This window comes from Myotis nattereri (genome assembly GCF_964212035.1).
Source record: "Myotis nattereri genome assembly, chromosome: 3".
Lineage (NCBI taxonomy): Eukaryota > Metazoa > Chordata > Mammalia > Chiroptera > Vespertilionidae > Myotis > Myotis nattereri.
Window position 1 is genome coordinate 68,331,465 of NC_138077.1, and position 22,026 is coordinate 68,353,490.

Consider the following 22,026-nt stretch of genomic DNA (forward strand, 5'->3'; position numbering starts at 1 on the left):
TAGTTTCATGGTGCTAATGAAAGGTCATTTTTTTGGATTTCTCTACAGATGGTTTACATGGTCACCCTTCTCTTCCTGCTATTACTCCCTGCCCCCGAGCCCCACAGGGATCATAAAGGGGACTTACGTTTTCAAACCCTGAGAAGGCTCTTTCTCAGTGGCCCTTGGGCTTATACAAACATACTTACCCTTCAGCCTCCAGGTCAGATATCACCTCTTCCTGGAAGCCTAGCACTAAGTGCTCAGGCAGACAGCCACTCTCCTTTCTGTGCTCTCACAGTACGTATCATCCCAATTATTTATGTACTAGAGGCCCAGTGCACAAAAATTTGTGCACTCGGGGGGCAGGGGAAGTCCCCTAAGCCTGGTCTGTGACCTCTCACAGTCTGGGACCCCTCGGGGGATGTCCACCTGCTGGCTTAGGCCCACTCCCTGGGGGGATCAGGCCTAAGCTGGCAGTCAGACATCCCTCTGGCAACCCGGGAGCCCTCATGGGATGTCCACTTGCCAGTGGGGAGCAGACCTAAGCTGCAGTCGGACATCCTTAGCGCTGCTGAGGAGGCGGAAGAGACTCCCACCACCACTGCTGTACTGGCAGCCGTCAGCCTGGCTTGTGGCTGAGCAGAGCTCCCCTTATGGAAGCGCACTGACCATCAGGGGGCATCTCCTGCATTGAGCGTCTGCCCCCTGGTCGTCAGTGTGTGTCATAGTGACCAGTCGTTCCCAGTTGTTCTACTGTTAGGGTCAATTTGCATATTGCCCTTTTATTATATAGGATATGCCTCTCTCCTTCACTAGAGTGGGAGTGCTGGTTGGAATATTTTACAAACTTCATTTCATTTCATCTTTATAATAATTCTACAAAACCAATATCTCTATTTTACAGATGACTGAAACCAAAGCTCAGAGTGGTTCAATTGTCCCCAGTCACACAGCTGGGAAGTGATAGACTGTGATTCAAACATGGATTTGTCCGATGCCTAATCCTGTATTTTTACATCATCTGCTTTTATATCAGTGGCTGGAAAATAATGTTCAATAAAGATAACAAAAGAATGCCTAGCCCTGACCAGTTTGGCTCAGTGGATAGAGCATCGGCGTACAGACTGAAGGGTCCCAGGTTTGATTCCAGTCAAGGGCATGTACCTTGGTTGCAGGCACATCCCCAGTAGGGGGTGTGCAGGAGACAGCTGATCGATGTTTCTCTCTCATCGATGTTTCTAACTATCTCTTTCCCTTTCTCTCTATAAACAATCAATAAAATATATATTTTTTTAAAAAAGAATGCCTAAAAGTCACATAACTATAAACATGCTCTCCATTTTACTGCCTTTCTTATACTGTTCTTTTTGTCTAGAAGGTCTGCCCCTTAGTCTCTGGTAACTAAAATACTACCCATCCATCTTGCCCTGACTAAAGTCATTTTTTTCCTCCTACAAGGTTTTTCCACATTGCCCACCAAAGTTAATTTCTCTAGTCCCAGTTTTTCTATTGTTCTTGTTTATCTCTCTATCAGAGCACTCATCGAGATCTGTTTGTTTCATTCATAGTTCCTAATGTCTTTATCTTTCAAGGCCATCATCCCCCATCCTCACACCCTAGCCTGTGGTTCTGTAACAGGAAGAAGTCAACAGCTGACCAATGAATTTACTGAATTCTAAACTATTGATTCTTGATATCACATTCCAGGGTTATCCAAATTATAAATTATCTGTGCCTCTCCTCCCCCGTCTTATTTTGCATGATTCTGGGTGCTTTCCACATGATTAGTTCATATAGACAGTACACTAAAGTCTAATACTGGGCCAGTCTCAGGGACGAGTGACCAGTCACACAGAACCTAGTGCTCACCAGGGTCCCACTTTGGGATTTAATGCTCTGTGGTTGGCACCTTAAGTTTCTTCATGTCACTGTGAATGTGTATTGGAAGTGATCTAATGTGATAAAGGAGCATGTTTCAGGGACTTGTAGCCTCAGCTCAAGGGTGTCCTGCCACCCGCTGCTGGTCACTGATTTAGTGCTTGGCCACCACTTACCCACTCTGGTGCCATATCCCCTCCCTCTACATACCAGTACATAGGATGTCCCAAATATTTTAAGGACAGTATTTTTTAAAATATATTTTATTTTCAAAATTGAGCTATTAGCTGTTAAAGTGCATATGCATTTTTTGGGGACATCCTGTACTTTCCCCTCCTGCCCCTGTCCAGTGACTGCTGCTGCCTTCTGCCTGGCAGGGGCCTGAGTACTAGCACAGGGAAGGCTGGGGTCAGGAGTGCATGCCCCTCTGCTTCATCCGCATCTGGGAGGTGCCTGGAGAGCATGTCTCATGAGGGCAGACTAGGTACCTAGTCGGGACATCTTGACATTCTTAAGTTTAAAGCAAGGGGCCCTGCATTTTCATTTTTCCCTGAGCCTCTCAAATTATGTAGCTGGTCCTGGTCCAAGGAAAATAGACTCAGGGAAAAATACCTAAAGTTAAAATTCACATTTTGTTTGGTCTACTTGCTGTTTTAGATGGTCCTGTTGCTGTTCCCCTTCCATTAATGCAGGTCATTGAGAAATGATTCTATGTTACTGCCGAATGTAATTTGCCAGGAGGCAGAGCACTTAGACGCCTCTGCAGAAAGAGTAAGTGCCCTCTCCCGCTGGTGGAAGTGTGTGGAGAGCAGGGTACGGTCCATATGGAAAGAGATCATGTTCCAGAAATACAGTGATTAGGACCTCAAGAGTTCAAGAGAAGACTTGGTTGAAATATGTGCTGCTTAATTTTTATGCTATAAAATTCCAAATGATAAATTTAACATGACCATATAATAAATGATCATTCACACTTTACTGAGCACTCAGTAAGATCTGCATTTGGTCATTACCAACAAAATACAGTACAACCTTAAGTTCTCCTTAGAAGCCAGTATTCATGGCGGACACTGGATGGCACAGCGTCATGAGTAACAATATAACCAGTGTTAGTTTAAAAGTATTGGGCAATTAGAGAGGAAGAAAATTCTATTCTGTTTCAATACAAAGAGATTTCATAGATCCATGGCTTTATAAGTAATGAAAGCATTGCTACCTGTTTCTCATAATAGGAGATATAAAATTAGCCAGAAGTGGTACGCTTGACAATAAAGGACAAGAAAAAAGTGGGTCCTAGACTGGAACGATCTTCACATGCACTAACTGGACAATAAGCAAATACCCAAGCTCATCTTCTATACCCAATATTGTAAACCTTCATCCATACATCACTATGCCTCCCACAAGCCCATGAATTTTTAATTTTGTAATACAATATTTAATCAAATAGTTTATATAGACAGGAGCCCCACATATCCTAGGGATGCACCCACCTCACCCCTACAACCTGCCCCAGAATCAAGGGCTATTGAAAAGCATGCTTAACTCTATACTGTGTGGCCATCCAATTTCTCACAACATACGTGAGGCATAATTTATTCAAACAGTGGGTGGCTACATGTGTTCTCTTTTTGCTAGTCCATAAACTACCTGAAATGTTGCATATTCTGATTTATTTACAAAGTTACTGATCACAGTATATAGAAAACTGTCTTGCATAATACCTCACACATTTGGTGTTTAATACATATGTAATGAATTAATCTATGATACTTTAATTGTTGGATTCATGGCATATATTATTCCTGAATGTTTTTCCTAGGAAGAGTTGGGCTACTCTGAATCTCTAATACATATTTCAGTTTCCCTATTTACATGTATCCACTATGTTAGAGCAATTTCTATTGAGCTACAACCCATATCACTTTCCTAATTTATTAAAGTCACAGAGACTTTCATTCCTGGATTCCAAGGTGCTAACAATACTAGTTTTTCAAGTTTTATTCTATGTGATCTTAATAAACATTTTGCCTTTTCTGGCTCAAAATATAAACTAACATCTTCACTTTTTACTATGTATTATATTTTAACCTGTTTCCAAAACAAAGTTTTCAGAGTTGTTGAGGTTTATTTTCAGTAATGACAGAGCAAGATTTCAAGCCACTATTGCCATGAGGTCAACAATAACTGGACTCTCAGCTCACTCTGGCAGTGTTCATGTGGATCCATTATTCCCACTTCCCAACCTGAGTCTTTTTGGTGTCCTATCTTGTTTCATAATTTCATCTTTAGAGATAAATGAAAAGATAATATCCATTAAAAATTCTACTTCTAAAAAGGTCCTTAGCTTACCTCCCTAAACCTCAGCTTAACAAGTTACCTAAAACTCATTACATGCTGAAGGAGCATCAGTCTTTCCTCCGTTCTTATTGTGAAGATATTCTAAGCACCCTACAACCTCACACCTGCTGTGTAATCGGTGGCTCCTCCACTGCTACTTTCCCAATTCAAGCATTTGCTGAGCTCCCCTATCACATCATTGGGTAACTTTCCGCTGCCACACCAGACATATTAAAATATTTTAATGTGCAGTCACTACTTCATATGGAACCAGAAAATCTCAGAGTATAGATTATATGAATAATGTATGAATAATAAATACTCAATTACGTTGATTCTGACTGAAATCTTGGCTGGTTCTCTTAGAAATGGAGCAAATTATTACACATTGCCCTATTATACCTGTATAGAAACTCTGAATCTTAGATAATACAACCTTTTTATGACTCTCTACTTTTTAGTTTGTTTCTATTCTTTTGTTATTTTCTCAATTCCACTGTTGAGTAGGCGAATCTTACCTCTCTTTCTTTCCCCTGGGTCAGAGCTTCAGGTTAACCTAGGATTCACATTGAAATTACTTTTCACTCGACTCTAGAGAAGGTTCTGGAATTGCTGGGTTGCAAGACCCTAGTCATTTTCTCTGAGCTGAGTTCTTGCTCCATGACCTACAATATTTTCCTGGTTTACCTTCTACAAGATGCTCTGCATCCATTGACACACATTCTCTTCCAATTATGCCTCCTTAAAGCTTTTAAATGGGCTTCATCCTATCAACATATTTTACCCTAATGCTTTTTCCTTATACTGAAAAGTGACACATTTTTACTTCTGCTTCCAGTCATGATGGAGAACTAATACCAGAATAGCCCTCCTGTCATAAATTACTGAAAAACTGGTCAAAATATACAAAACAACAGTTTTCAGACACTGAACATTTTGCTGCACAGCACTGGCATCTCACATAATGGGAACACACACACACACACACACACAAACACATACATGCATAGGCACACACATGCACATGCACATGCACCCCTGATTTGGGAAGAGGAAAACGCAAGAAGATTACAGGGTATTGCTGAGCTGAGGAGTCAGAGCTCAGCACTTGGCAAGCTGAGGTGGTTGTAACTGTGGGACAGAGCACGAAAGTGAAGAAGAATCCTCACTGAACAGGTGAGACATTCAGTAGAGACCCCAGGGTTATACCAGAAGAGCAAGGCTAAGGAAGCTCTAGAGGAGAGACAATTCTAGAACCACCCTAGTAAAGCAGTGTCCAGCATCTAATATAAATATACTGAACATGAAAAAACAGCAAGAAAAATATAAGTAAAGAGAAACAAAGAGAAAAGTGATGAAAATGTATGATAGAATTAGGAGATAAGAACTTTAAAAGAGCTCTTATAAATGTTTGTTTAAGAATATAAAGGAAAATATAAACATAATATGAGAATTGAAAACTCTGAAAAATAACCAAAGAGAACTTCTAGAACTGAAAAAAAATATATATCTTAAATGAAAAAGTCACTGCATGTCCCTAATAGGCTATTTCAAAGTCAAATTGTTGAAAAACAATGATTAAAAAACAAAAAAACCCTAAGATGTAGCCAGAGGAATAAAGAAGATACAATATGCACAGAGAAATAAAGATAATAATTATCACTGGCTCCTCAGGAGGAAAAAACGAAGGCCAGAAAACAATGAAGTTACAATTTTAAAGCACTAAGTGAAACAACAAAGTCAAACTAGAATTATATATCCCATAAAAGTATTTTTAAAATGAAGGTAAAATAAAGAAATTTTCAAACAAAAGCTAAGAGAAGTTGTCAGCAGATCTACACCATAAATAATGTAACAGGAAAATTCTTCAAGTCAAAAAACACTGATTCCAAACAAAACATCAATTTCTAAATGTTTGAAAAATACATATTATAGCCCAAAACAAAAATATAAGAATGTATTTTTGGGTTTATAACATGTATGAATATAATGTATAAAAATAATAAGAAAGGAAGGGAGGAAATCTAAGTATCTGTTAAAGTTCTTAATGATATAATAGTATAATGTTATATTAAGACTAGTGGCCCAGTGCACGAAATTCATGCACATTAAAAGGGATTAATTAGAGGAAATATTTTAATATTGCTATTTGCCTTTTCTCTATAAAAGAAGTGTCAGAGATGAAAGAAAATTAGTAAAATGTATATGAAAATCTCCCTCCTGTCAGAGTCTAGAGCGCACTGCGGGACCCAGAGTCAAGTCCCCACCGACCCACACACAACTGGAAATCACATGAGACCCAGACCTGGCTGACCCCACCCCCATTGGGCAAGGCCTAGACCTGGCCAGCCCCACTCCCTTTAAGCCCTGGGGCTGGTGCAGGGAGCGGAGACACGAGCCTCATGTCCCGGGGCCAGCACTGGGAGTGGGGACACAAACCTCATGTCCCCGGGCCTGGTGCCGGGTGGGGGATGGGATGCAGCCTCATGCAAGTCCCCAATGCTGTAAGTCCCTGCCCACCCATGCCTGCTGTGCAGGCAGCCTCTTGCAGATTGGTCGTGACATGTGAGGGTGTCATGACCATTAGCATATTAGCTCTTTATTATATAGACTAGAGGCCCAGTGCATGAAATTCATGCACAGCGGGTGTGTGTGGGGGTCCCCTCAGCCTGGCCTGCACCCTCTCCAATCCTGGATGTCCGACTGCCTCTTGCAATCCAGGACCTCTGGCTCCTAACTGCACACCTGCCTGCCTGCCTGATTGCCCTTAACCCCTCTGCCTGCCTGATTGCCCCTAACTGCTCCCCTGCTGGCCTGATCGCCCCTAACCACCTCTGCTTCACCTTGTACCTGGGACCCAGGATTCCCTCCTGCCAGTCACAGGCACCCAGGACCTGGGCTTCCCTCCCTCTGGCTGGCCGCAGGCACTCAGGACCCAGACCGGTCCCAGTGGCAGCAGACCATGGGTGGGCAGCTTTGCCTGGGCCGCAGCCATAGGCACCTGGGACCGTGGGGCATGGAGCTAGTCCCTCTCCTGGGCCATAGGCGTAGGTGCTGGTGCCCAGGACTCTGGGTCGGGTGGCTTAACCCTCTCTCAGGCCGGAGCCTGGCTGGTCCCCATTCCTCTCTCATGAGCTGATTTGTGCCTGGCTGATCTCCATTCCTCTCTCGTGAGCTGATTTGTGCCTGGCTGGTCACCATTCCTCTCTCCCCAGTGTTGAGCGTCTGAGGAGTTCTGGTGCAAGGACCATTTGCGTATTAGCTCTTTATTATATAGGATAGTGGTAAGTTAAAAATGTACATTCTAAAACCCAGAGAGATCACTAAAAAAGTAAAAACAAAGAGGTATAGTTAATAATTCAATAGAAGAGGTTAAAATATTAAAAATCTCAGTTAATTTAAAAGAAGGCAGGAGAAGAAGGAAAAAGGGACAAATAACTCATGGAACAAACAAAACAAGTAACAAGGCCCAAACACAACAAGAAATGTATTAAGAATAGACTAAACTAAAGTGAGGGATTCTGAGACTAGGCAAAAAAGGCAATTCTCAACTAGATGGCATCTATGTGAAATGCGATCCTATATAATAAAGAGATAATATGCAAATTGACCATCACACCCTCACACAAGATGGCCACCCCCGTGTGGTCACAAGATGGCCACCACAAGATGGCCAGCAGGGGAGGGAAGTTGGGGGCAACTGGGCTGGCAGGGTAGGGCAGTTGGGGGCGACCGGGCCTGAAGAGGAGGGTAGTTGGGGGGACCAGGCCTGCAGGAGAGGGCAGTTAGGGGTGACCAGACCTCAACAGATGAATGAATAAACAAATTATAGTATACTCAGAAAATGGGATACTACTCTGCAATAAAAGGAAATTTATTCATGCAACAGCATGAATCTTAAAAAACATGCTAAGCAAAAGAAATTGGATGCAAAAGAGCGCACAGTGATTCCCTTTATGAGAAGTTCTTTTAAAAGGGCAGAACTAATATGGTGTGACAGAAATCACATTAATGGTTGCCTTGAGGCAGGAGGTGTGTGTGCATGGGTGGGTGGGGTGGTGGTAGAGGGTTTATGCAAGAAATTTTATAGATAGGTAATTTTTTAGAAATGTTCTTGATTGGGGTAGTGGTTACATCAGTGTGTACATTGGCAACGTTTATCAAACTGTATACTTAAAGTGGGGCATATGTATCTCAGTAAAGTTGAGTTTTTAAAAAACTGTATCTTTGCATTTTATCATAGTTATTACATTTTGGAGGAGCATGCATGTGGAGGTGAAGTAGCCACTGAGAGTCCAGAGTCTGACATGATACAAGTACATGGTAAATTCTTGATAGTTTACAACAGATTGTCCTTGATGCATGAGGTTCTCAGCTATTGTATCTGATTGTCTATTTGTGTTCTAGTGATTGCATTGCAAACCTATAGAAATGATTTCAGCACACCAAAGGAGTAAGATTTAAAAAAATGGCTACCACACATAACTCACAAAATATGGATTCCTCAAGGCATAAAGATTACTACATTCCTATCTATTAACTATCTCTGAACAAATTTATAAAACATTATTAAAATTATGAACCAAAGGTCAATTTTCCTTTTCACTTTTTTAAATAGTTGTGAGAGCTGCTGACCATGTTGCATAAGAAACAACTATAAAGACTGTGCTCTAATCAAGCAAAATTTATAACATTAATTAGGCAATTGTTTAATGAGATCCATAATTGTTACTGTTCTCCATGATAATTACCCATAAGACTGAGCTATTCACACGAATGTCTCTATTATTAAAGTAGACCCTTGCCATTCACAGATTTAACATTGCTGGTTTTTAACTACTCATGAGTGAGTTTAAAAGGTTATGACAACTACTAATTTGTAATTTTGTTGAGACAAAAATGGAAATCAAGACCTGGGATGTTTTTGCAATGGGATAATTTTTTAGCTAGTTAATGAGCTTAGCAATTGCTCAATATCCATCTTTCAATGTGTCTTTATCATTATCAACCCTGAGTTTTAAAAAAGATACGGGCATTTAGAGATGTATTAGTAACATTTTCAAAAACCTATGCATGTCAAGGGGGGTGCTGTATTATTAATCAACTTTTTAAAAAAATTATAAGCATTTCCTTATTATTTTTTAGTTAGCTCTTTGTTCTCTAGTGTCTGCAATCACTCATGATGGATACAGATTGCCACTACACATTGTACAGGTTAAATGTACAAAGTCTGTGTGACCTTGTCTCCCAAGAATTGAGATTTCCTTACAGCTCCTCTTTCTGAAAGTCTGGGAAGTAAGGTTCACGTCTATGTTCTGTGCATGCATTCCATCCTATAAATGATTTCCTGTGGACTCCCTAAAAGGTTGACAGGGAGGTTCCCCCAAACCTCACATGTTGCTATCACAGAGAAGATGCTCAACGAACACTTGCTGACATACTATCCATGCACAGGAGGTTTTGGTGCTGCAGCATGCTGGGAAACCTGTGCCAGTTGGACTACAAACCTTGGGGCCTGAATCCCTAACTGCAAGGACCACACTCTTCTGTTCCTTGACCCTTAAGTAAGGTGTTGTACAAGATGCTTTACATGGGCTCCTATTCTTATACTATCTCCTTGAAGGCAATTTTATCACTGGTGCCATCATAAAGAAGAGGAAAAGCTAAGGCTTAGAGAGATGTAGCCATGATCCGAAATTCATAGAGCTGAGATTCAAATGCATGCGTATGTAATGCCAAGGTCTGTGTCTTAAACCATCATACAAGGCTGCCCATCTTGAGGATAACCAGTCTCTTGCCAACTAGACAGCAGAAAGGGACTGGAAAGCAGGAAGATGAGCACATCAAAGGAGAGAGGGCAGAAGACTGAGGGGGAAGACTGGCATGCTCAGTACGCGCCAGCACTGCCACCTGCTCTGGGTTCTCCGCATCTGCACTGGCCACGCAGACGCTCTGGCCTGCATTACTCCATGCACTGGCCACGCAGACGCTCTGGCCGGCATTACTCCATGCACTGGCCACGCAGACGCTCTGGCCTGCATTACTCCATGCACTGGCCACGCAGACGCTCTGGCCGGCATTACTCCATGCACTGGCCACGCAGACGCTCTGGCCGGCATTACTCCATGCACTGGCCACGCAGACGCTCTGGCCGGCATTACTCCATGCACTGGCCACGTAGACGCTCTGGCCTGCATTACTCCATGCACTGGCCACGCAGACGCTCTGGCCTGCATTACTCCATGCACTGGCCACGCAGACGCTCTGGCCGGCATTACTCCATGCACTGGCCACGCAGACGCTCTGGCCGGCATTACTCCATGCACTGGCCACGCAGACGCTCTGGCCGGCATTACTCCATGCACTGGCCACGTAGACGCTCTGGCCTGCATTACTCCATGCACTGGCCACGCAGACGCTCTGGCCGGCATTACTCCATGCACTGGCCACGTAGACGCTCTGGCCTGCATTACTCCATGCACTGGCCACGTAGACACTCTGGCCTGCATTACTCCATGCACTGGCCACGTAGACGCTCTGGCTTGCATTACTCCATGCACTGGCCACGTAGACGCTCTGGCCTGCATTACTCCATGCACTGGCCACGTAGACGCTCTGGCCTGCATTACTCCATGCACTGGCCACGTAGACGCTCTGGCCTGCATTACTCCATGCACTGGCCACGCAGACGCTCTGGCCTGCATTACTCCATCCCCTGCTTTCGCTCCAGCCTCCACTAAAGGAGAACAAAGGCAAGGCTTTTCTTGAGCAGTCTGAGACGCTCAAGAGATTTTTTTCTTTTAATCTGCCCCAGCCCATGGTCATTTGCTAGAGGATACTTAAAAAAAAATTAATTTAGCCGAAACCGGTTTGGCTCAGTGGATAGAGCATCGGCCTGCGGACTGAAAGGTCCCGGGTTCGATTCCGGTCAAGGGCATGTACCTGGGTTGCAGGCACATTCCCAGTAGGAGATGTGCAGGAGGCAGCTGATCGATGTTTCTCTTTCGTTGATGTTTCTAACTCTCTATCTCTCTCTCTTCCTCTCTGTAAAAAATCAATAAAATATATTTAAAAAAAAATTAATTTAGAGGGCATTTTCCCTACTGTCCTGTTGTTGGTTGATATCCTGCAGTGATGTAGTTGGCACCTTAGAATGCAATGTCTAGTCCCCTCATTTATAATATTAAAGATTGCAATGAGCCAGTAACAAGAAGACAGGACTACAGAATGTCCTAGTGGCAAATTTCAAATGTAGGCTTAAGACATGAGGTTGATTTATAAACAGAAGAATATTGGATATTTAATCCCACAAGGCAGCACTGGAATTGTCTCAAGTCACTGCAGAATTATAACAAGCCTAGTTGTTGAAAATCTGGTCTTATCCAAAAGGAAGTCGATGTTCTTTCTTATCAATGATAAATAAATTTCATTACTTCTACAGAGTATACATTCCAGATTTTAATTTTCCAAAGTGAAATTTGATATGACACATTTTAATAAAATTTCCTATCTTGGTTTTGGCCTTGCTTAATCCTTACATTAAAGTGCACAAGAAAATGATATTTCACCTAAATTGTAATATGTATGCAAAGCCAAATATCTAATTAAAGCAGACAGATGATAAAGGCGATGGAAAATGATTTGCAGGCAAACTAGAAACACACAAAGAAGCCTAAAATGTCCCTAACCATAAATCCTAACCGTTTCTAGGGCACAAGTCAAATGATTATGTATTCATATGCACTATTTCCCACAACAAGTAAATACCTGCACATTTTAACATCAGAAGGCTACTCTGTCCTTGTCACATCTGTGCTCTTCAAACCCAAACCCAAATGCTGCACCGGATTACCCACTTTATCTCCAAAATTGCCCACAAGGTAAACTTTCAATTCAGAGCTGATCATGTAGTTTAATCCATGTACCCAAACACCCTCAAAGGTGTTAACTGTCTCTCTGTATCTGGCACAGTATTGTATCCCAAACCACTATAATATACTAAATGTCGAACACCATTCTCCTTATGTTCTTTCCTATTGAAAGGTGAGACAATACAGGATTGACTTCCCTTACCAATAATCTACATTTTCTATTGAGGGTGTGACTGAAAAAGGTAGAGAATGACATATGGGAGCACTGGAATTTTCTCAAGTCACTGCAGAATTATAACAAACCTAGTTGTTGTTGAAAATCTGGTCTTATCCAAAAGGAAGTCAATGTTCTTTCTTATCAATGATAAATAAATTTCTTTATCTGTTTGCTTAATGATTACTATCCCATAAACTAAATAAGGAATCTCTTGAACATATTTAGTTAATAATTGCATGTATTTTCTTCAGGGTTTTAAATTTATTTATTTATTTATTTTTTACTATTTTCCTGAAAGGGAAAAAAAAATAGATAACATAAACTTTTTCTCCTTCTGAAGGAAGATAATCTAGTAACAGCACAGAAAATGAGACAAAGAAAAATCACCTGCTATGGAAAGCTAATATTAATCTCAGGGACACCAATTCTGTACATAGAAAACCCAGAGTAGGTAGTTTTACTTGAATTAGAAAAGTAACTATAATCCCAGTTTGGCATTTCCCTGCACATGGTTGCTAAAGTCTTAAGCGATTTGCACAAAGGCATCATAAGTGGGAATCCAAGCTCATGAGATAAGCACAGCCAGGTGATGCCTCAGTGATTAGAAGGAAGGATCCCAGCACTGTGGTTTGAGGAGGAAAGTGAACCAGAGGATACAGAAGCAGAAATACTGTCTTGAGATCTGATGGGGATTTTGTTCTGCTGTCTATGAGAACTGAGCACTACAGAGGTACATTTAAGTCTTCTCTAATGGACTAGAAATTAATAGTCTTCCCTCTAAAACACCCTCACCATGAATAATACTCTACTAATGGGGATGCAAAAGAATTTATGGGCCCCTGCTCTCCAGGAATTTATAATCTTGTTTCATGTGGCTCTTCTTCAGTTTGAATGCAACCTCCTTAAAATTGGGAAGCCTGTCCTATGTTTTTACTTTTTCTTTACTATCACCATACCCAGGTCACTACAGGGATATGAAAGCTGATGATCTGATCTGCTTAGATGCCCAAATCACTACAGATCCCCAATTTTTATCTGAATCTTTTAGGGATAGATATATTTGGAATTCAGAATTTTTCAGATTTTTAGAAAGGTGATAGGTACTTATTCCATATATTTATAAAACATCTCTGGTACAAAATCCCATAACCAAGCATATAAATATTTTTGTAGTGGAAATATGAATATCCTCCATTAAGTGAAGAAAGTAGTGAATATATATAATTTCAGGGGAGTCAGCAAGTTCAGATCAGATTTTGGTACAAAACAAGTCAGGAAAAACATCAGGTGCTTGGCAGTGTTGATAGCAGACTGTGGAGCTGTAATCCTACCACAGAATGACAGGACTTCAGAGGCCACAATAAGCAAGGTAAGCTACGGAGAGGTGGAGGCTGAACAGGATTAGTGAGGAGCCAAGCCTTTACTGGTGAGATGGGGAACCCATGTGACTACACTGAGGACACTGGGCTAGATATGGTGGGGGCCCAATCCCCAAGGGCCAGACCCGGAGTTCCAAGTCTCCAGAACAGGGGTGGGGAACCTTTTTTCTGCCAAGGGCCATTTGGACATTTATAACATCATTCACAGGCCATACCAATTTTTCAACTTAAAAAATTAGCCTGCCATATTTGGTCAAACATCTAATTAACTCACCCCGAATGCCTTGGCAGGATTAGACCAACTGATTTTGCAGGTCTTATACGGCCCGTGAGCCAGGCGTTCCCTACCCTTTCTCCAGAGCGACACAGTGAAAGTGGGCTTGATAAATATTAATCTGACCAGTGATGATGATGATGATGATGTAGGAGAATTTAGCATTTTACTACTAATAGTAGGGAACAGAGAAGAGGACATGAGAGGAGGCAGAAAACACCAACAGACCTATAGGCCTAAATCAAGACTGCGGATGCTGCACGCATAGCCAAAGAGAGAGACTAGGAGGAAAAAACGGAGACATGTAGGCCACATACTTCATTACAATTTTATGGGAGAGAAGTATGTTAATCTGTGAAAAGGAAAAGTGTGGATAACAGCAGAGGTTGTTACTACAGATTGAGTGGAATTGTGAAAAAGGTCACACCCGACCCAGGAAAACAGAACATAGATTTTTCAGAAGCATGATAAAAGGAGAAAGAAATATCAGCCTAACTATAGGAGGGAGTATATACAGGAGCTGGCTCATCTTGATGAGAGGACAGAGGCTGCAAAAGTCTCCAGGTAGCTAGTGAGCAGTGCATGTTACAGGTATTGAACCAGTTGTGAGGTTCGGGAGGAGTACAGGGATAGATAGTACCTGGGGAAAAGTGGGTAGGACTTTATGGGCCCCAATGAATGATAAAGGCAAATCAGAGTTGAATCCAGACATTCTTATTGAAAGCATCTGAGTGAAAGATCTAGAAGAGGCGAAAGTTGCTCAAGGCCTGGAAATGACTAGATGCAACAGAATGGGAGGGGTTAAATGTTATCACATGGAGGGAAATGCATGTGGAGATGAGGAGCAGCTGGAGTTTCAGAAATAAACCTCCTTGTTCACAGAGATGAAGCATGTTGTATTAAAGGAGAGTGGCATGCACTTGGAAGAGGAGTCATGTTTTCCTAGCAGACCAGCATGGGTAACACATCAGAGAGTGAGCACCATCTGTGTATTAAAGGGAAAGGCATAATGTTTGCTTTTGATTGTAGCTGGTTTAAAAAAAAAACACACCAAAAACTGTTGCATTTCTATGTAAGGTGCTTAGAGGAGAGGAGGGAAAGAACATATATAATGTAAGTGGCTTCAAAAGCTGCAAACATTTTCTATTACTTTTCCTCCAAAGAAGCTGGGAGTGCTTCTCCAGAATCTCATTTTTAGTTTAAAAGGATTTGGGGAAACTCAGCAATATGGGTGGAACAAAGGTTCTCAGGAAGATCTGTCTGGATTTCAGAGTAAGTCTAGGTGCTCTGCTGTGTTAACAGAGCACATGAGGGCTACAACCAATGTGTATTGCAATTGCAGATCAAAGAAACTGGCCAACAGGACAAATACCCTCCTGGTAACAATTTGTGGGTGGAGAATTCTCTAACAGATATTATGACACCATTAAAGATGAAGGTTTTACTGCTTAGCCTGTTCAATTACTGAACGTAAAGACCCTCTTTAATTGTCTCCTTCTAAAATCAATTTTGAATACTATTATCATTGTATATTTAGTATGGTTTGGGGAAATATAAAATTTTTTAAATGAGTACATAAGGAAGCTACTTAATACATATTTCTTTTCTGTGACACAGAATCCAGGCTAACTTTAGACCCTTTAAATGTGTACAAGTTAGATGGAAAGGCGTATATTTTCAACCATCTTCATTTAGATTTAAACATGTTTATGACATTTCAAGCTTATCTTCATTGATGAATATGCATTTTAACTTAGCATGATTTAGGCTTTTGCATCAAAGTGACAGGGCCCAGAAGGACACACAATGTGGGGTGATGTGTGTGCATATGCATGTGTAAGCTGAGGTGGGCAACGGTGGTGAGACTCTAGAATAAGGAAGGAAAAAGGATTATGGAAAGCAGCAGCTGCCAGACGCACAAGGAGAAAAGATCAGCACCAAGATTAGAGGGCTTAAAATCTACTTGTAGAACTCATAAAGAAAAGTCATAAAATATGGCAAGTATTCAGGCGAAGGATATATAACAGTACGTCCTTTTATTTTTAAAATACCATTTAGCCCTGGCCAGTGTGGCGCAGTTGGTTAGAGTGTTGTCTGTGTACTGAAAGATTGGGGGTTCAATTCCCAGTCAGGACACATACCTAGGTTTTGGGTTCGATCCCCAGTAAGGGCACATACGGGAACTGATCAATGTCTGTCTCTCTCTCCTTTCCCCTCTCTCTAAAATCAATAAGCATATCCTCAGGTGAGGGTTAAAAAATACTAATAAAATAAAGTACCATTTTAGTTGAATTTGTATTCAGTTCAAAACAAGAAGGGCTCAAAATATTTAGATGGTTAATGCCAACCAAAATGTCTGAATGTTTCCCTGCTTTGAAATGTTGGCGGGAGGGGGGCGGGGGATCTACCTCAAGTACTTGGCTACAAATCTGTGCAACAGACTTTAAACAGGCAAGTCGGATGACGAAGTGAGTTGTTCTGAGAAAATACATGCACTTCACATTGTAGCTAAACTCTTTTATTTTTAACTTAGTAGGGGATGACATATATTTCAACTGTTTTTAATTTAAGAGGTTTTTTTCTCTCCCTATGAGGTTCCACCCATATGTGCACTGGAGTCATATGATATCTCCTTATAAATAGCTTTCAAATGGCAACATGCACTGCATATGGAGCCCTGTTCAATGCAGATGCAAAGGCACCTGATGTGTTGGGAAAGGATGATGTATTAAATTGCAGCAGCTGAGCATCTTCTGGGTACAACCCCAGGGGCTGTGGGCTAACACAGCTACAGAAGTCTAAGACTGTCCTTAATAATTGATGAACCAAAGCAGCAGACTTGCTTAGCCCTTTTCATCTGAAGAATTCTAAAATGTCAGTGCAAGAGGGCCTCAGGAGTTATTCAGAAACAAATGCCCATCTTTTACATATGAGGAAACAGAGTTCCAGAGAGAGAGGTATAGGGATTTCCCCAAGGATTCATTCATGACAGAGCTGGACACGAATCTGGATCCACATTTCTTGACTCCCAGGCCAGGGATATCTCCGGGATTTGCAATGTGGTGGACACTCGATGTGGTGTGGACTCTCAAATACCGGAGAGATCCCTGGTTCTAATCATGGCTCCATTAGCTGGGCAACACTGGTAGTTATTTGATGCTCTGGGCTCCAGTGTGCTCATCTGAAAGTGGAGGATAATACTAGCATGGTATTACAAAGTTGTCAGGAGGACCACTTGAGTTAATACATATAAATCACTTAGGACAATGCCTTGCATTTAACAAAAGCTAAATAAATGTAAGCTCTCATTAGTAAGTGCTACTATTTGTTCTCTCAAATGGTAGTTAACAGGGAATAGAAGAGCCCAAACTTAGAAGCCCTTTCCTGGAAATGACCCTGGGGAAAAATTTAACCCATCAAAGCCTTCATTTTCTAATCTAAAAAATAAGGAAAATAGTAATTCCTACCTGACAAGGTGACTGTAAGGATTAAGTGAGATACTTCATGCAAAATGTTTACAGTAGTGCATGGCATATAAGTGGTGCTCAATAATTAATAGGTATTATTCATAATACAGTAATTCAATGAAAGCTTTTACCAACCTACTTCCTCCTTTTCACTACCTTTCACCTGTCTCCATCCCTATGCCCCCAAAGAAGAAAAGAGTAGGGGATTTTTTTTTATTCTTCAATATTAAATAAGGGAAGGAAGAAAAAAGTTTCAAAAATAGGATTTAATTTACTATATAAACAGCCAAATTAATATATCAGTGGCTAACAGCTGACATTTGAAGACAGGAAAAAGTGGATGCCTGAGCACACTTTCAACTCACCAGCATGCCATCTAGGGCCTTAATGTAGCATAGCATAATTTTGCTAAGTGCAGAACTAGCCAATAAATGAACAAAAAGACATGCTTTCCTGTCACACACTGTTAGTGACAGTGTACACTGGTATAAAGTATAAATTTGTTGGCAATAACCATCAAAATAAAAATCCATATACCCATTAATTTTTCACTTAGAGAATTAACAAGTATGCTTCCATGTGTATAAAAATTTGTTTTTACAAGTTAATCAATGCAGCTGAATGTAAAACTGTTTCCCTAATTCTTAGTTCAAGATTCTTGGCATCTTTCCAGTCTCTAGTCATATGTACCTATCATCGAGGATTTTAATGCAGAAGTGATATCCTCCCATTAGACCTTAGAAGTTAAGGAAATGGAATAAACAGCTTTAAAGTATGCTATGCTAACCATGCTTACAATATACTAATTTTCTGTGATAGTGCATTTTACTTACCCTTGAGCACAATTTGCTACAGGAAAAACATATTTATTTATTTATTTTAATATTTTTTATTGATTAAGATATTACATATGTGTACCCTCTACCCCCCCTCTCCCCGCTCACCCCCTCACCCCCCCATTGTCCGTGTCCATTGGTTAGGCCTATATGCTTGCATATAAGTCCTTTGGTTGATCTTTCCCCCTTGCCCCCACCCTCCCCTACCTTCCCTCCAAGGCCCGACAGTCCAATCAATGCCTCTCCGTCTCTGGATCAGTCCTTGTTCATCAGTTTATGTTGTTCATTATATTCCACAAATAAGTGAGATCTTGTGGTATTTATCCGCTCTCCAGTTCCATCGATGCTGTGGCAAATGGTAAGAGTTCCTTTTTCTTCTTCCTCTTCTTAAAGAATACCTTTCAGCATTTCATATAATGCTGGTTTGGTGGTGATGAACTCCTTTAGCTTTTTCTTATCCGTGAAGCTCTTTATCTGACCTTCCATTCTGAATGATAGCTTTGCTGGATAAAGTAATCTTGGTTGCAGGTTCTTGCTATTCATCTCTTTGAATATTTCTTGCCACTCTCTTCTGGCCTGCATGGTTTCTGTTGAGAAATCAGCTGACAGTCGGATGGGTACTCCCTTGTAGGTAACTGACTGTCTTTCTCTTGCTGCTTTTAAGATTCTCTCTTTATCTTTTGCTCTTGGCATTTTAATTATGATGTGTCTTGGTGTGGTCCTCTTTGGATTCCTTTTGTTTGGGGTTCTCTGCGCTTCCTGGACTTGTAAGTCCATTTCTTTCACCAGGTGGGGGAAGTTTTCTGTCATTATTTCTTCAAAAAGGTTTTCAATATCTTGCCCTCTCTCTCCTTCTGGTACCCCTATAATTCTGATGTTGGTACGCTTGAAGTTGTCCCAGAGGTTCCTTACACTATCTTCATATTTTTTGAATCTCTTTTCTTTTTTCTTTTTCGGTTGGGTATTTTTTGTTTCTTTGCATTTCAAATCTTTGACTTGATTCTTGGGATCCTCTTGTCTGCTGTTGGATCTCTGTAAAGTATTCTTTATTTCAGTCAGTGTATGCATAATTTCTAATTGGTCCTTTTTCATGACCTCCATGGTCTCACCATACTCCTTGAGGGATTCATTAAATTTATCGGCGGTTTCCATAAAATTCTTGACAAACCTTATAAACGTGGCCTTGAACTCTATATCCAGTCGTCTGGCCTCCTCCGTTTCTGACAATTGTGACCTGTTTCTCTGTCTCCGCATTTTGGCTGCTTCCCTGTGTTGATAGAGTGTCCCTGCGCGCCAGGTGTCCTTTAGGGCCCAGTAGCTCAGCCTCCCCAGTTACCTGGGGTGGACACTCTTGGTGCACTCTTGGTGCCTCGGTTGTTGTAGGATCACTGGGAGGAATTGACCTCCAGGCCAATTGGCTGTGGGAAGCAGCTGTGTCTGAAGTGGGAGAATGGTCCCCCTCTGACCACTGGGTACAGTGGCTCCTGGATCTAAGGAGGTGCTAATTCAGCCCCTGCCTGAGGCCACACAGCAGGAACTACGAAGAGGCTCAGCTGTGAAGCAATGCAAGCCGCTGCGGGGCCTTGGGCCTTCTCTTGGAAGTTCCGGGTCTGGCTGGCCCGGCTGCAGTTAGGTAATTATCAGGTTGCAAAGTTCTGGGGCATTCACATGCAAAAGCCTCTGCCGCAGCCGGGTGGGGCGTGGTCTCAGGGAGTCAAAGGGCGTAGAAAGAAGCAATGGCTGATTCTCCGCACCCGGAGTCGCGCGTCTCAGTGTCCCGGTAACGGCTGCAAGCACCTCTGAGGGAAAGCGGCCCTCAAGTTCGCCCGCTGCCGCCTGAGAGAGCCGCCTCTCCCCGTATGAGTCCTAAGTCCCCAGAGACTTCCTAGAACCGGAGATCAGAGCAGTTGGGAGCTTGTGATTCAAAAAGACAGCCGCGTCCTCAGGTGCCACCCCCTTTCCGCGCGCGCGAGCCGCTGCCGTACCTCTGCACTCAGCCTCCGCAGCTCCTCTGGCTCTCAGCGTGCTTTTCTTTTCTTCTAGTTGTAGAAATTACACTCAGCCAGACTTCCTGTTGTTTTGGACCATGTTTGCTCCGTCCTTTGGGCTAATTTTCAATTGTTGTGTGGGGCGACTATTTCCCGGTGTTTATCTATGCCGCCATCTTAGTTTCTCTCAGCGAAAAACATATTTATTGACAATATCACAATATCATGCTGTATCATGCTTAATGTCAAATTTTAATTCTATAGTATCAAACATTTGGGGGAGTAGGAAAGCCCAGACTTCAACCCCCATTAGATGAACAATTAGACATCTATCCACAAACAAAAACAGCTCAGGGAGTGCTCAGGAGTCCATTTAAGAAACTTCAGCAGAACAAACCACCTGAGGATAGCCGTGGGTAACCGCAGGAAAAGGGAAGGAAGGGCGGCTTCATCCTGCCTGCATCACTCCATCCCCCAGGCCAGTGCTGTTCAAGGAGAGAGAACTTTCCAGATAGAAAGAGTTCCCCTTCTTGGAAAGGGAGGGTGGGGTGGACAGCCAGACTCTCCAGCCTTTTGGGACACCCCACAAAACTTCGGTTTCACCCACCCAGAGACTGGCAAAGCTGAGATGTACAGAGACAGCCAGGAATAAGGAAGAGTGGGGGCTACCAGTATCTGCCATGCGACCCATGCAACCAGTTCCCAGTGACCAGCTCTGCAGAAAACCCCAGAAGCTTCCATCACCAAAGAAACCAGAGCGAACACAGCCACCAAGGAATCACTGCAGATTTTACCAGTTTTCACTCCCAGTATTCATGTTTGCAGATCACCAGCCACTTACCCATTCCTCAGCCTCCCTGACTTCATTGTAGCCCGAGGTTCCCCTCAACAGCAGCCAGCCCAGGTCTGTGTGGCCACATGAGTACAAGGCACCAGCCTAGACCTCTGTGGCTGAATCCCACCACAGTGCATGCACCTGGAGGTAATTCCTCAAGCTGTGCACTTGCATACCACCAGCTCATGCCCATCACTGGCTTCCACTGCTGTGTATGCGGCCCTGGCAAGATCCTGCAGTCACAGACGTACACACTGACAGTCAAGGCCTCTCACAGATGCTTGTGGCCCAGACTCAGTTCTCTCCTGTGTCACTGCCCTATACCACTGGGCTTACCCATAGGACTTACGGGACACCATTAAGGTCAACCATCACATATGCATCTCTGGAATCCCAGCAAGAAAAGAGAGAGGGGCAGAATGCTTACGTAAAGAACTAATGACTAAGAAATTCCCAAACCAGGGGAGATTTGGGCATCCAAGTTCATGATGGTAATAGGTCACCCCATCATTTCAATTCAAAATAATTTTGTCCTAGTCACATTAAAATAAAACTACATAAAATCAAAGTCAAAAAGGTCTGTCGGAAAAGCATCTAGATTAAAAAAAACACACACATGTGCTTGATAATTGCAGTTTAAATGACTTAAAAGAATTTTAGAAATCAGAATCAGGACTAATTAAGTTGATAGTTTAGATTTCTGATTTTCTAGCCATTTTGGCTACCAAAAATGAAATATACTGCATTGTGAGGTAGTTAAGTTGTTTATGCAAGTGTTTTAATTTGACACCGGATGACTACCTTCTTGGAATACTGAAGAAAATTTTGCCTTGAGTGGGAGGAGGAGCTGTGGAACCTCAAATGGTGTTTCAGCTGCAGAGCAATGACTCAGATTTGCCATATGATGCCCTAACAACTATTCACATTCCTCCTTTTAAAAAATTAAGTATGATGGATCA

The 22,026-nt window shown here is 42.1% G+C and overlaps 1 protein-coding gene across 1 annotated transcript in view; it reads right to left on the reverse strand.

Annotated features, from left to right (window-relative positions):
* The window catches only part of NECTIN3 (nectin cell adhesion molecule 3), a 76,660-nt gene that overhangs the window by 2,889 nt on the left and 51,745 nt on the right, over positions 1-22,026 (reverse strand). The window lies entirely within an intron of this gene.